The sequence below is a fragment of the Dermacentor albipictus genome, chromosome 2, assembly GCF_038994185.2.
Source record: "Dermacentor albipictus isolate Rhodes 1998 colony chromosome 2, USDA_Dalb.pri_finalv2, whole genome shotgun sequence".
Taxonomy (NCBI): domain Eukaryota; kingdom Metazoa; phylum Arthropoda; class Arachnida; order Ixodida; family Ixodidae; genus Dermacentor; species Dermacentor albipictus.
In genome coordinates, this window is record NC_091822.1 from 140628593 (window position 1) to 140643322 (window position 14730).

The 14730-nt window shown below is 46.7% G+C and overlaps 1 long non-coding RNA gene across 3 annotated transcripts in view; it reads right to left on the reverse strand.

Annotated features, from left to right (window-relative positions):
* Nucleotides 1-303: 303 nt before the first annotated feature.
* The window catches only part of LOC139056117 (uncharacterized), a 46870-nt gene continuing 32443 nt past the window's right edge, over nt 304-14730 (reverse strand). For 2 of the 3 annotated variants that reach the window (XR_011512170.1, XR_011512168.1), the window contains exon 4: nt 10212-13266. This is a non-coding gene — a long non-coding RNA (uncharacterized lncRNA). Of the gene's footprint in view, nt 388-10211; nt 13267-14730 lie in introns of those variants that run through there. The other variant, XR_011512169.1, reaches the window with a different exon arrangement.

Genomic DNA, 14730 nt, shown 5'->3' on the forward strand with positions numbered 1-14730 from the left:
CACACACACACACACACACACACACACACACACACACACACACACACACACACACACACACACACACACACACACACACACACACACACACACACACACACACACACACACACACACACACACACACGCACACACACACACACACACACACACACACACACACACACACACACACAAACACACACACACACACACACACACACACACACACACACATATATATATATATATATATATATATATATATATATATATATATATAGTGCATAGGTCGGCATCTCCTCAAACAAAACTGAAGAGGAGGAGGAGGAATAATCGTTTATTTACGAAACAGTATCCCAGGGTAAGCCCCGGTTCTACTGTACGTGGGAGGTCTCCTACAGTCTCCTGAAAAAAGAAAAAAAAAAGCTGTATGAATGAGTCGTGTTTAACGACGAGCGAAATAAAAACAAAAGCAAAAGACGCAGCATATATAAAGGTAAGATGCAATGTGGGAAGAAAAGTAAAGCAGTGATATTGCGTCTTTATAACTCGTAAGTATGAAAACGTGCGTCCGTAGAGTGGTTTCGCAAATAATAACTTTTGTTGTACGTGCGTGGAAACAAGGATCTACTAATAGTCAGTGCCACTCAGGACGCGAATAAGCACTATAGGAAGTTATTTCTTCGAAATGACCGCGGTCTACCTTTCGCGCGAGATTTAGGCCAAAGGACGGCTGTTGGCCCCGACTGGGTGCAACTGTGCAAACAAGTTTCATTTGCGTTAAACTCAAGAAAAAGAAAAAAAGAAAGAACGAAAACGCTAACATCGTCATGCCCCGAGGGTGCATATTGTAATTGACGGGGCAATGTGCAATATATAAGTCGTACACACAGGCGTGTGTACCATACATCTGGCTTCTTGCTTACGTCTACAAGAAGCAAGTTCGACTCTTTTTGTGACGACTGCGATCCGATAACTATACACTGGCTTGGAGAAGGAGCAAGAAAAAGAAAACGAAAGTGAATGGATTGTCTTTCGAACACGATAACGCTATCAGTAGTGACTTGCATGATCGGGTAGTCGTTGCGCGCCCCTAATAGAGCTTTTAATTTGAATCAAAGTTTTTGCAGAACGTTTCTCTCTCTCTCTTCTTCTTCTTTTTTTTTCTTTTCTAATACTCTGCTGAAGACATTCGCTTACGTACAGCTTATGCCGACGTCGACAGAGTTGGCGGTCGAGAGCTCTGCCTTTCAAAAAGATAATCGAGGATAAGATGATCTCACTCAGTTACAGCCTCGAGTATTGGCGAAAGGGATCCGATTGGCTGAAAGACGCTGGGTCTTCAAGAAAAAGAAAGATAAGAAAACAAAAAACAAGACAAAGCTATATACGGCGATCTGCGAAGCTCGGACAGCGTTGCGATCCTCCTCTCGGTAATGGCCGTTGGGAAATGTCTATAGCTGTCCCGAGTACTTGCAGTCGGGCGCTCACAATGGTGTAATCTAAGAGCCGCCATTCACTCCTCGCAGAGAGGGTCGTTTCTCGGGCGCGAAACGCGCACTACGGGGAAATGAGAACAATGCTCCGCTTTCGGATGGAAAGCGTGTATTGGTGCCAGGGAGCAGCTGGACGGAAGTCTTCTTTCTATTTTCCTCCCCCTCCTATCAATGGACATCACTGTTGCCGCTGGTACCTCTGCATGTCCAGGACAAGTCGAGCACAGACGCGATAATGAGGACGCGAACGCACGGATCAGTTTTGTGCCACATTTACATCAGCCGAAATGCTCAGGAATTTCCACAACAGGTACTTTCCTGTTCTAATAAAAGAAATACCACGTTTTCTATATGTATATAGCTGTCACAAGGGATTGTCACAAGCCGACGTTTCGACAAGGGGACTGGTCTTCTTCAAGTCGTTGTCCTGACGAAGACAAATTCCCTTGTCGAAACGTTGGCTCCACCCAGTGACATGCCCCAGTCGATCGACCGGTGGCGGTCGCTTGAAACCTCCACCCTCCGGCGAACCTTGATCTTCTCTGTCTTCATCTTTGCTATTTACCATGTTTATTACATCCGTGTGACCAGGCAAGGTTCTTTTTATCATTATTGTTACCGGTACACACACACATACAAAAGATACATATCCATCGACGTACTGCACAAAACTTATGGGTATACATGCGAGCCTGTGCGCGCGCGACAAAGCGACTCAAAGGCGCGGAAACAAGCAATAAAATATTTTAGACTCGGCAATAAATCCTTAGTGTGAAATATTCTTTCTGGCGTCTACTTTCAGACAAGCCGCGTGTTGGTTATCCAATTAGGCTCATTTTGAGAGTGTTATCAACTTGCTTTCCCAAATTCAGCTGTATATATATAATCGTTGCAAGCAGGCGCAGAAAGCAGCTGCTGCTGCAGCAGGGGGTCGCGCGCGTGCCCGCAACATTCCATCGCGGATTTCTCGCGGCACCTACACGGAGCTCTCGCTGGAAACATCCACAGGATCAGAAGTAGCGATTCGAATTCTCCGCGTGCAATGTCCGCGGCTTCCCGCGATCTCTCATCCCCGCGGTGAGCCAGATAAGGGCACGCTCTCACGCGAGCCAAGCAGTGAGTATGCGACCGCACGCGGTCCGCAGGGAAAGAGTCGTCGAAAGCCGCGCGGCCAGCGAGTGGCCGCGGGTGCGCCGGGCCGCGCGAACGGACAGCTCTCCCACCGCTGCGAGAAGAATGCAATTAGAGCGGCGCGGGGGCCGTTAAATCGATACGCTCTCCGTTGCCGGCCGCCGAGCGGCTATAAATTACCGGGCCTCCCCCCCTTACGCCTCCGAGTAAGCCTGCACCGCGATGCGTTCCGAAGCCGCTGGTCCCTGTAAGCAGCGAGCCGGAGGAGGAGGCATTGCTTGGTCCGGACGCAGATCACCTCGCATTAAAGATCGAGGGCTCTCCCTTCCGTCGTCTGCTTAACGAGTGTTAAGTCATACTCACGAGCGATGTATGGACAGACGGTGAAACGAAAACCCGCATCGATCCCTGGAAGAATAGCGTGGACCCGGGAAAGGAAGCATTTTGGTATATTATTTTAGTAGATAGTAAGAGAGAGAGAGAGAGAGAGAGATAGGGGGGGAGGGGGTTGATGCTACACCTGAGTGACGGTAATGCGAGAGCATCATCAGCATCGGACCAGCCCGGCCTTTGATAACGCGGCCTCGGGATCGGCTCGCAATGCAAACAGCGTTACAACCCTTGCGAGGACACACGTCGTGCATCAGGATCGCCACACGCGCGCCTTTGATAACTAGCTGGCTTCACAATCGGCTCGCTTTATTTTGCGTCGACGCCCGAGTCAACGTTGTTTTTAAAGCGCAAAATACAATGACCAACTGGCTCGAAGAAGCGAAGAGTAAATAAAGTCTCACAGAGATTTGAAGATGTTAATGTCATGAAAGCACTGTGAACATGGTCTTCCGTAACGCGTTCATCGTGCAACTGCTTATACTTTTTTTTTTCGATGAAATGCGTATTCATGTGCCCTGTTTGTTGAAGGGATTCTACCAACGCGCATCAATGCTGAAATTGTCGTTTGCCGACATGGCTGACCATTTGTGCTCTTTTGCATCGTATAATACATTGTGTATTGTGTGCCCGCACTGCTCAATTTTATTTCTTTATTTCTGTCCTCAGCCCTTTCCACCATGTAGGGCGGCAGTCCAGACTTTCGTCTGGTTGACCTCCTTTCACATTTATTTTGCTACTTTCTGGCCCTTTTGGACCGTTTCGGTCCATGGGCTCGGGCGAAATCAACAAAACAGCATACTTCCAGCTTTTTGGCAAACCCTTTAACCGCGTAGCAGTGCTAACAGTCGAGTCAGAATCTTCCTACACTGCTAGGTCCCGCACGGCTGTACCACATGGTTCTAAGTAAGTCTAATATCCCCTTCCCCCTCCATCCCACCAACACCAACAACACATTTAATCGTCCAACCTCCGCCACCCCTGGACCCCATCAAGGACACAATAAAGTTTTATCTCCCTCTCTCCCTTGCACAAACGAAAAATCAGCGTCACATATCTTAGCACGTCTACACCAGCGCAGAGAAAAGGGGGAAGAGGAAAGCTAGGCAGGTCAACTAGAGGCGTGTTCAGCTTGTTACTCTACAGGGAGGAAAGGTTCAAGTGAAGAGAAACAAATCAGTGAGGGGTAGGGAGGGCACTAGCAGTACAAGCACGTGGACGTTTCGATCGCGCTTACAATCGGTGTCAAATCTGTGCACACTGCAGGCACGCTTATCGGATGGCTTAACAAAAATATATAAACTGACGTGCATAGTGCTGTCCAGTGCATGAATGAAATTAGGCGCACTATTGGTGCGCCTAGTTCGGCCCTGGCGCTATACATCTATTCAGGAACACCTGCTGGCTTCTTTCTGTTTTCTCAATTCCCGATATATATATATATATATATATATATATATATATATATATATATATATATATATATATATATATATATATATATATATATATATATATATGTCGCTGTCGCCTCCGCGTCCCCTTAATCTATCTTCCCTCCGGGTTGCCCGATATCACCCCCTTAAACGCACTTCGTATCCGTTTCAATTTGCATGAGGTGAGGACAGCATCTTTTATTCCACTTGCAGGCAATTTATCCGGCTGCCCCTCCCCCACCCCCTCCGTCTCGGGAAAAGCCGCAGTCCCACCTCTGCCTCTCGCCCTCCTCCCAGCAGCGCTCGTTCTTCGTGCCGGTCCCTCGCGCGAATGCGCCGCTGCGGCAGGATATGCGAGTCACGTCTTGTCGAGCGCCGACCAGGCAGTCGGGTGGTGCCAGCAATGCGCCCACATCTACTCGAGGACGAAGGAAGGAAGCGAGGGCGGGCACGGGCAGCGATTCGGATGCGGCTAGGCGAAAATGTTGTGCCGGTGCCTGGCCGGCCGCCCCGCGCGTTCCCCGTCCCTCACCCTCGACAGCCATCCATCCTCAGTGCGACTGCATTGCGCGCTGCCCCCGAGCCTGCCACTCCAGAGTGGCACTATATGGGCGAGGAGAACGTTTCTTTCTGGCTGCGAATACTACCATCGGGCACGTAATTTAATGGCCCTTTTTATTTTCTTTAACATTTCTTTTAAGTGCCATCTATTGGCAAGGCACGGGCAGCACCCAACAGCCACGGTCAGGAAAGTGGGGGTTGGTTGGCAAAGAAAGCTTCGCTTTAGGCATACAAGCGATTTTTTGCGCGACAGCGACGCGATGGAGATGGCTTTCGCATTCGCTCGTCGCCCAGAAGTAAAAACTCCAAGCGAGCGACCGCTTCGCGCGACAGCTCTCCAGTGTTGCCGGTATTGGGGGATCGAGTTAGCGCCAAACCTGGCGTGGCAGTTGCTATAATTATTTAAATTGATTTGTTTGGCTGTACAGAGCAACATAAAGTACTTCTGAAGGTCTTGCAATAGGTTTATTTTGTTTAGATATCAAAATTTGGTAGTTTGCTCGTTCCGTTTGTATACCGAGAAGCGCGCAAGTGCGCAAACAGGTAGTACGTCACTAATGTACTTACCGTTCCGGCTGCTTACTATTGGCTAGTCGCTCATAGCACTTCCGGGCGACGAGCGACGAATTCTAGATTTGCAGAACCGAGCGATCGCGCTACAAGACCGAGCGAAGCAACGGCCCGATCCGTCGCTCGTCGCTGCCGCGCACAAAATCGCGCTCATGGGGTTTAGCCTTTAACGTTGCCGTGTTCAGTGCGCAGTACACAAAGGGCAACGCAGTGTTGCGTCACGGCAAGATCGGCGTCCTTGTAATTGTAACCGTATACTGGCGGATCAACGTCGCGCTGGCGAGAGAGAGAGAGAGAGAGAGATCATAATGGAAAGGCAGACAGGTAAAAGCCCGGTGGGCTCCAATGCAGGGGGAAAGGGCGTCGGAAGATGAGAAGGAAGAGCAGCGAAAAGCGCTAGTGGCTTCGAAAGATTTCTTAGCAGAATAGCGGTATCCTTGATATATATTAAATTTCAGCGTCCGGTGAAACATACATGTACGATGTATACTCTTGTTAGTTTGTCATGAGTTTATCTAATTTATTACGTATAATTAAGGTCTGTGCACTAGCCTGCGAAACTGAACTTTTTTATGCGCCCTCGGACAATACGAAACGCGTATCTCCACACGTTGTTGTACTGCGTGCCTGTCATCGAGGCAACGGGCGCTCCCCCCTCCCCCTTCGTTCTTCTGAAGTGGTTGCACTTGTGCTGAGCTTCAAACGTCCACTGACGACCTTCAAAGTTCTAAGAAACTGTCGAGCTCTTTCCGTAGGGCGTACAGAGGAGACCGGTGGCACAGAGCACCACGACGAATCCACTGACAGCCTTCAGAATTCCACAGAACTGCTGACCCCTGGCCGTGGAGACCGGTGGTATGCAGCTTGAACTTCTCCCACGACGAAAGAGCAAAGCGATGCGGTTGACGTTACCGCTCGCCTCGGCTCTTTCCTGCCAAAGGGATTTAAGAAAGGACCAGGTGTTGGCAGGACCGGCACATTGTTAGACAGAGAAAGAGCCGCCACTAGCTGCTCCATCGGTCTGGTGCACTCTACGGCGCCGCTACTTGTATACTATTAGTTGCTATATGTACATATTGTACTAAGCTTTTCGTGTCCTCTTCGTCTGCTACAAGAGTCCCTCTCTCGTCTTCGACCCAGAGTCGCCGTAATATGCAACTGGTTTTGTGATACTTTCGTGCTGAATACTGGAACAAATTTCGTGACGATGCTTTTCTTTACTAAGCGACGATTTTAATTCTCTTTAGCGCTCCAAGAAAAGCCGGCATGATATTCCCGCGTTGAGATGTCAGTGCTCTTATACCGCCTTTATAGTGCACCGCATCAACTGCATGCCTTCCTTATTTTCTTTGTTTTTCCTTCGTAGAAGAAGTTTCTGTCTGCGTAATGACTTCCCGCCATGAAGGAACGGTAGAAATCATTGGTTGCGCGGCGTGATTGAGAGAAACGACAGTTCCAGTGCAAATATCATTATAACGTTTCTCACCTGTAAATATCATTATCAGGCGGGCTCACATACGTTTTTTATACTACTCTTCCTTTCTTAAGTTTTTTTCAGCGCTCCTCTGGAATAATTTTATCCCCTTCTACCTCCCTATGCAGCGTAGCATGTCAGCGGTCATACGCACGCCAGCAAAAAAAAAAAAAAAATAACTGTCTGCCTATCAATAAAAACACACTCTCTCTCTCTCTCTCTCTCGACGAAAGGCTACAGCGATTAAAATACGAGTCCCACAGCAAATGCTACGTATGTATATCTCTGTCAAACGATCGCCATTTGCATAGTACTCACTCGCAAAAGACCTCTAAAGACTAAGATGGTACAGCGCATAATGTGTGTGACACAAAACGGCAAACATATACGACGCTCATATACCGTATAGGATCGCGATGCGGAGAATCTAAGTGGCAGACACGCCTTCTTCGCGGGCAAGCACGAGCGCTCTATAGCAAACACAGATCATAGATATTTTCTTTCTCTCTCTTTAGTTTATAACCACGTCTTGTGTTGACCAGGATGCGCCACTCATAGACGCCGTGCAACAGTGAAGTCTTTCATGCCAAGTCCCACTCGACGACTCCGACGCGCATGCCGGCTGCTACGAGAAACCGATCCGCTGTGCACACAAAGTGGCTTCCTTGTTGCGCGCATGTGTCATCGTCTGCTTGCGGACCGGTTTTGAGAAGTCAATGTACACGGGAGCCGCATCGAAGCGCTTATTTCAAAGGTCGATGGCTGAAAGAAGAGGGAAGCACTGCATGCAAATCTCATTTCTTCTAAAGCCTTGTGGACGGCATGTCGCGCATGAAAGTGCGTATACATAATCGAAGTTGCGCGCAGCAGCTGCAACGACGACACGCTCAATTTCGAGCTTCTTTAGCGGCGGTATACTGTCTGTTGCATAGAGAGAGAGATAGCAAAGAGAGGAAAGGCAGGGAGGTCAACCAGACGAGCGTCCGGTTTGCTACCCTACACTGGGGGAAGGGAAAGGGGAACAGAAAGAGGAAAGCAGGATAGAGGGAACACTGTCTGTGCACGCAGCAAAGTGCTTGGAAATCAGTCAAGTCAAAGCAAGTGCTCCGTCGCTACGTTAGGCTGCCGTCAATCTTGGTGGTTCATAGCTGGTGATGCACGTTGAAGTTACCAGTGAAGACCAAGGATCCGGTGGGCGTCAGCAGTACGTTGCATAAGTAAGAAGAGAATTTAGGAAATATAAATTCTGAAATATAAATAGAAATATAAATTCTGCGGGCGCTGCAACTTCCTTCATCTCCTCGCGGTGGACTCGAGAAAGCCCCGTGGCCGAAGTGAGGAGAGAGAAAAGAAAGAATGCTTAGAAAGAACAGAGAGGGAGAGAGAGAAAACAAAGATGTGAAATAGAAAGAAGACAGACTCAAAAGGAGTGTCACGAGTCAAACAAAGAAATTACGAAGTTATGAAGAATAAAATGACAACATAAATAAATAATGTTAGCAGAAGCACGTACTTTGGTTTTCTTCCTTCATTATACTGCTGCTTCGCTCGCGGAACGCTGCTACTGTCACGATAAGCCCGGCTGTTTGCCAAGAGCACACAAGTGTCCTCTCCAAACTGAGCCATCGATGGCCGCAGGCGGCGAGGCTTCGCTAGAGAATAAAACTGTGTTTCGTTATGTAGTGTTTGCGCAGTCCGTCCGCGAACGTGATCCGGTATTCCTCACGAGACAGAGGTGTAGAACGATTAAAATAAAGATCAGTAAAAAGCTTCAACTTCAGTTTCCAACGCATTAAGCCACACAGTCACTTAAGATGAAACGAGAAATAAATATGACCATCGTTCGTTTTAGGCGAGTGTACGTTTTTAAGCGTGAGAATGTTCGCGGCCCACGCCAGACGATGTTCTGTCACATTCTTAACTTTATTCATTAACCCTGAATAGCTCCCAAACACGGTTCGACATCAAGGAAAATCAGAACAGTTCGTCCACCTTTATTTCTAGCCAGAGAAAGTACATTTCTAAAAAAAAAATGATGCATTATTTGAGTGATATCTTAGTAGGGTCACTACTTAATTAGTAATAGGCTTGTTGAACAATGCACCACTGAATACTCTCTTCAGAGCATCAAAAATGGTACTATGGGCTATGTGTTAAGTTTGCCATGCTTAAAGCAGAGTCTTGAGGTATTAAAACCGCGCAGAACATATGGTATGCGGGGCATCACACGGTTAACACTACATGTGATCTCCAACGTATCCTGCCCGTTTACGTTGTTCACGGTGAATGCTCGAAATGACCCTGGTCGAAGTCGCAGAGAAGACAGCGAATATTCATAAAATATTAGGGAGTTCTAGAATTCCGGAACGCAAATATAGGGGACGCTATCCGCCAGGCGTAGAAAACAACGCAAAAGATATACAAAGAAGTGTTGGCTTTTGAGTATACCAAGAAAGAGAGCGAGAATGAAGAAGAAAGGCAGGGAGGTTAACCAGATATGAGTCTCCGGTTTGCTACCCTAGACTGGGGATGGGGGATAGGGGTTAAAAGATGACAGAGAGGAAAACGCAAAAAAAGGGAAAAAAAAGAAACATGCACACGTGGACACACACACACAAAAGGCTTGAGTATACCAAATGACGCGTGGGAATGCTATTTCTAAATCTTCACGTTAAGATGCAAGTCCGTCATGTGATAGTGAAAGCGTATGCGCAATATATATATATGCAAATGCAACGTACCTGGACAGAACCAAGTTCATGTTGTTTGCCGTCGCTAGGAGATACTCAGATAATGTTTTTTTTTTCCACTCCACACAATTAGATAATTAGCATTATTAATTAATCGACTTCTCAAATATTATAATTGCATGAAGAGGGTCAATGAGGAAATTATAGGGCAACGCGAAAAACTCCCGATATAGCTTTCTGTTGCTCGATACGTGCTACATAAAAGTGTTTTTCCGAGCGTGAAAAAAGCCCGCGAATACACGCATATTGCCTGAGCGGCCAGTCGGGCGGCAATATTGCGTGCATTTGAGGGCTTCTTTCGAGCAACGCGAGTTTTTCGCGTTGCTCTACAATTTCCTCATTGACAACCTTCATGCAAACATAATATTTGAGAAGTTGATTAATTAACTGATGCTAATTATATAATTAGGAGGAATGAAAATATATCAATCTGGGTATCTACAAGCGACTGCAAACAACATTACCTCGGTTCTGTCCAGCTACGTAGCATATGCATATTTTTAATGTTTGGTTCAAGTTGTGTGGGACACCCTGTACACGTAGGAGCTATCGCAAGTGCTACGCTCGATAGTTTCAGAAGACAAGGCAGCGTTATTTGTGGTGAATGCCCAAAACGAATTTAGTCTTAAGCTGTACTTGGACTTGTTTCACAGGTTTGGCTTTAGTAGATAAAATGACGCGCCCCTGTGCCCAAGGCGTTGGCACTGCGCCAGGTCCCCACTGTGAACGTCAGTCTGTGGACGTGCACGACTGGAGTAGTTGTTGAGAGCTGGGCGGCTGCGGGATCGGGATATAAATCTGGGATATGAGTAGGGGGCGCTAGAAGCAAGCGAGTATCGGCGGGAGCGTCGTACATTTATTGATAAAAAAGAGTAAACAGCATTATCAATCCTTATAAAGAGATCGAGAAATATGAACGGGGAATGGAATATGAAGGGGATGGAGGACGGAACGGCGGGTGTCGAAATTTAAATGTCGTCCTCTGGCTGATCAACGATGTGTGTAACCATGCGCAACCACGCCTGAAGCTGATGGTAACATGGTATTATCGCATGAAAAAGAGAAAAACGTTCTGCATAATGCAACAACTGATTTTCTTTTTCTTCTTCTCCTTTTTTTTTCTGTTTCTGCAGGCGAGATAAAGCACAGAGGGCAGAAGGGGCGGCGTCGCAACGGCTTTAGAACTTCGTATCATCGCGACCGTCAATCACGGGAAGACCGCTTCGCTGTTTGCTTTTGGCGCAGCGCTCTCATTTGCATGCATATGTATCATCGTTATTTCTTATAAGCTCAAAAGCACACAGCTTGCGCGCTATAGTTCCTTAGGTAGCCGCTCTTTCGCGAAATTACGAAATTTCCAGCATGTCAAGCGACCAGAGAGGAGCGAGGCGATTTAATCGATCAGTAGATGTCTCAACAAACGCCAGCTAGCTCGCCGTCGCGACATCAGTATACACCCACGTCGAATAAATTGAGCGTATTGTTGTGTTTTATACTACTACAATCAAACCATACCGGCACCGCATATTTTCACGTATAAGCTGCACCAGGCACGCAACCACGCGCGCATCGCCAATTTCAATACTCGAAAGGAAAAATTGGAGGACGCTTAAGCTTCGCCTTTAGGAGTGGAACGTGATAGGATTCAAAGATCCCCGACTGATTCTCACGCTTCCCGGCAACTGCAGCGCATGCACCCGTAGTGTTTGCCGGGAAACGCTGGCCGCGAACGCTATGCACGGAGGCGGGCTTTGTGGTAGAAACGCGGCGGAGGCGAGCGCCAGCTGTAGGTACTGCAAGGAACCAAGCGCGCCACTCCGTGGCCCCCGAGACACCCGCGCGCCGGCGCGCGCAAATTGCGGACGCCGCGGCCGGTCTGTGAATCGTAGAAACGCTGGAAAAGGGGTTTCTTTGACATTTCGGATAACATAATTATCTTTCCTCGTACAGTCAAAATGCAATACGAGAGCTATCATGTCTGTAGGTTGTGTGTAAGTCGTACTTTACGATTTTTCCACGTATTTTAGCTTGACAAGTTCATAGTTCAGTAAATTCCTTGCGTCACATGAAGGGCCTGGGTGTGCGTAGTTCGAAAATCCTCTTGCCGAAACGACGTCCGACGCCTACGCCTAATTTCCTGCGACGCAGGCTCCTCAACGCTGTCGCGTTAACATATTCTGCGCACGTGACCTGCGCCAGTGACTGCATGCACGCATACACTGTAAAAGAGAAATGCTGCTTTGAATGACGGGAAATATTTTGGCAGCTCTATTTCCAAGCATTCGGCCGTCAAAAAGACGGCAGGCCGTCATTTTGTGAGCTGTATACGGGCACGTCGTTCTGCACACGGAAGATAATCGAATCGCGTTAATATCGCGAGCTATTTTTCTATTTTCCTTTTTCAGGTGGTATTCGTGACTCACGAAGCGTCTTCTCGGAATGATTCGAATGGCTTATATATCGAAAGTGATTACAAAAAAAGGTTAACGTTAAATTTGTGACAGCTCGTTTATACAGTGTACCTGTGTATTGTATGGTATGCCTGTATTGTACATTCACTTTGAACAATTCTGTATTGTACATTCGCTTTCAGCATCCTTAATATACTACTGCTTAATAAAAGCTGTCTTGAAGGGCGATCATTTCTCCAAACTATTTACGGGCCTGAAGTGTCTGCTTAGAAATAGAGTTCCTAAATTTACTCAAGGAAAAGACACTGCTTTTTTTTTATTGAAATCAGAACTGAAGACAGATTTTGATATCCTATTATGGTGACGGGTACTCGATTTTACAACACAGTAACAACAATGGCAAGAATATTGCTCAAACACAATGCTCTCAGGCCTTCAACAGGCGGTAGTTTTCATAGCTGCCATCAAAGCGCTGTCAGGAAGCCTCCGCTGGGTAAAGACAGCCACACCGACGCTCAACAATGCGCCATTGTACATTGATGCGGCTCAAAAATAACACACAACCGGAAACAACTGAAAAGTCAGGGGCACACACAACTGTGCAACAGTGGGCCGTTGGACAAAGCAGTTAACAGCCGCTGTAGGCGTCAATGCTCGCAATCACAAGTGTTTGATCCGTTCAAACAGCGGACGTTCGAGTTGTACATTATTTGGTCGCGTATTCTGTCATCTGCGTATGTTCCTCGTCCGCCCACCCGCTCATCTCAAATCGCATCGTATAGCCTCGGTGCACATGTTTGAAACTCAGTATAAGCGTCTATGCCGGGATTCAGCATAGTTTTCCCTGCGGCATAAACCGTTTGATGCATGCAAGTTGTATGTAGTACATTTATAGTTGGTTTTGCCCGGTGAAGTCCAACAGTGAACTACGGTGCGGGCGATAGATCCACAGATGGTAGACAGGTGAGCGGCTTGGATGCAACCCCACTGTTGACAGGTAGTGGCGCCTTGACGGGCGCAGTCCGAGACAACTCCATAAGGGGCGCGGTGGATCTGCGATGGCAGCTGGACGAAGGCAGAAAGCACAGGTTGTACCGATGGGCCGCGGAACGCATAGGATTCAGCATACGTAACAGAGTCACTGTACGCAACATGTGGTGATACTTTTTTTACCAGTCTTGTTGCGTATCTGTTACGTTTCAATGCGTTTAGTACTATGCACAGACTTCATTTACTCTATTTAGCTAGTTACGTTCTACTTGATCGTACCCTGTAACATTTATTATCTTACGGTTGTATTCTTTGGAAAAAGAACCGCCGCCACCGTTATAATGTTGATAAATGTCTTTCAGTTTGTTTTCAGTTAGAAAAAATGGCACTTCAAGCACAATTACAACGTTAAAAAGCAATAGAAATACACACGAGTTCATTTGGCCCAACACTGCGCATTACGGGGCTGCTTTTTTCGTCGTTTGACAAATGCGTCGCTAGTAACGCGAAGGACGAGCTTAGATAGGCAGATAAGAATATTTGTTTATAAATACAGAATACCTTAGATGCAATTCGACTCTACACTCTCCGTTGCCGCCTTCGTATTCAAATATTTGTTAACCGCCACACTGCGCGTCGTTAAAGGCATTCATTCTAACGTCAGCCGGTTCTGCTTCCTTTGTTTCACCTAGGTGCATCTTGGTTAAGGTTAACCAGTTATCTATTGTGAACTGTTCCGTTGCACCGTTAGAGATCATCCAAGAATGCTGCCTCTCTTGTGGAACAATGGCCGGCACAGGAGGGCGTTCCAACGGTTTAAACTTTGGTTTAGATTCCTCTTTCTTTTTTCTTTCTTAGTACTCTAGCGATGTGGCAGCAGAGTAAAGACAACTCTCTATGTTCTGGGGGAGCTAACGCAATTTGTCGAGGCTAATACAATTATTCTAGTACGAACTATATACCTTTGCTTGTTCACGGAGCTAGAAAAGATACTTCGGGTCAGATAGGAGAAAGTGGTTAGGATAAGTTAGGTATAGGCGAGAAGACATGTTTCATTTGTCTGCTAGTTTTAAGATCTTCATTTCTCTAGTGGCTTAGAAAAGGCTCGCTCCGCAGCATATTAACTTTCCTCACCCACCCAATGGACAAGACAAGACAAAGTTTATTCATGCAGTCATTCAGAAATCCGATACCGAAAGCGAAATTATACATAAAAGGATTTCTCAGACTAGGTACCGTAACAAAGGAAAGCTCCCGTGACAAAAATATAATAAAACCACGATTGAATCGAAACGATACCGAAACAAAGATACAGAAATGGAAACTAAGCGCTATCCACGGGTAAAATGTGCAAAGGTCCACGTTCTGCACAGAATAACTTTATAAAAATGCAAATCAGCAGTAGACAAAAACATAAAAAGGACAGTTATTCTGTTTTTTTTAAACAATTCTCTGCTTGATGTCAACTTCATCTGATTCGGTTCGAAACGAGTTACCTAATCCTTTATGATCGCTTCTCTGAAAGAGTAAGAAAGGTAG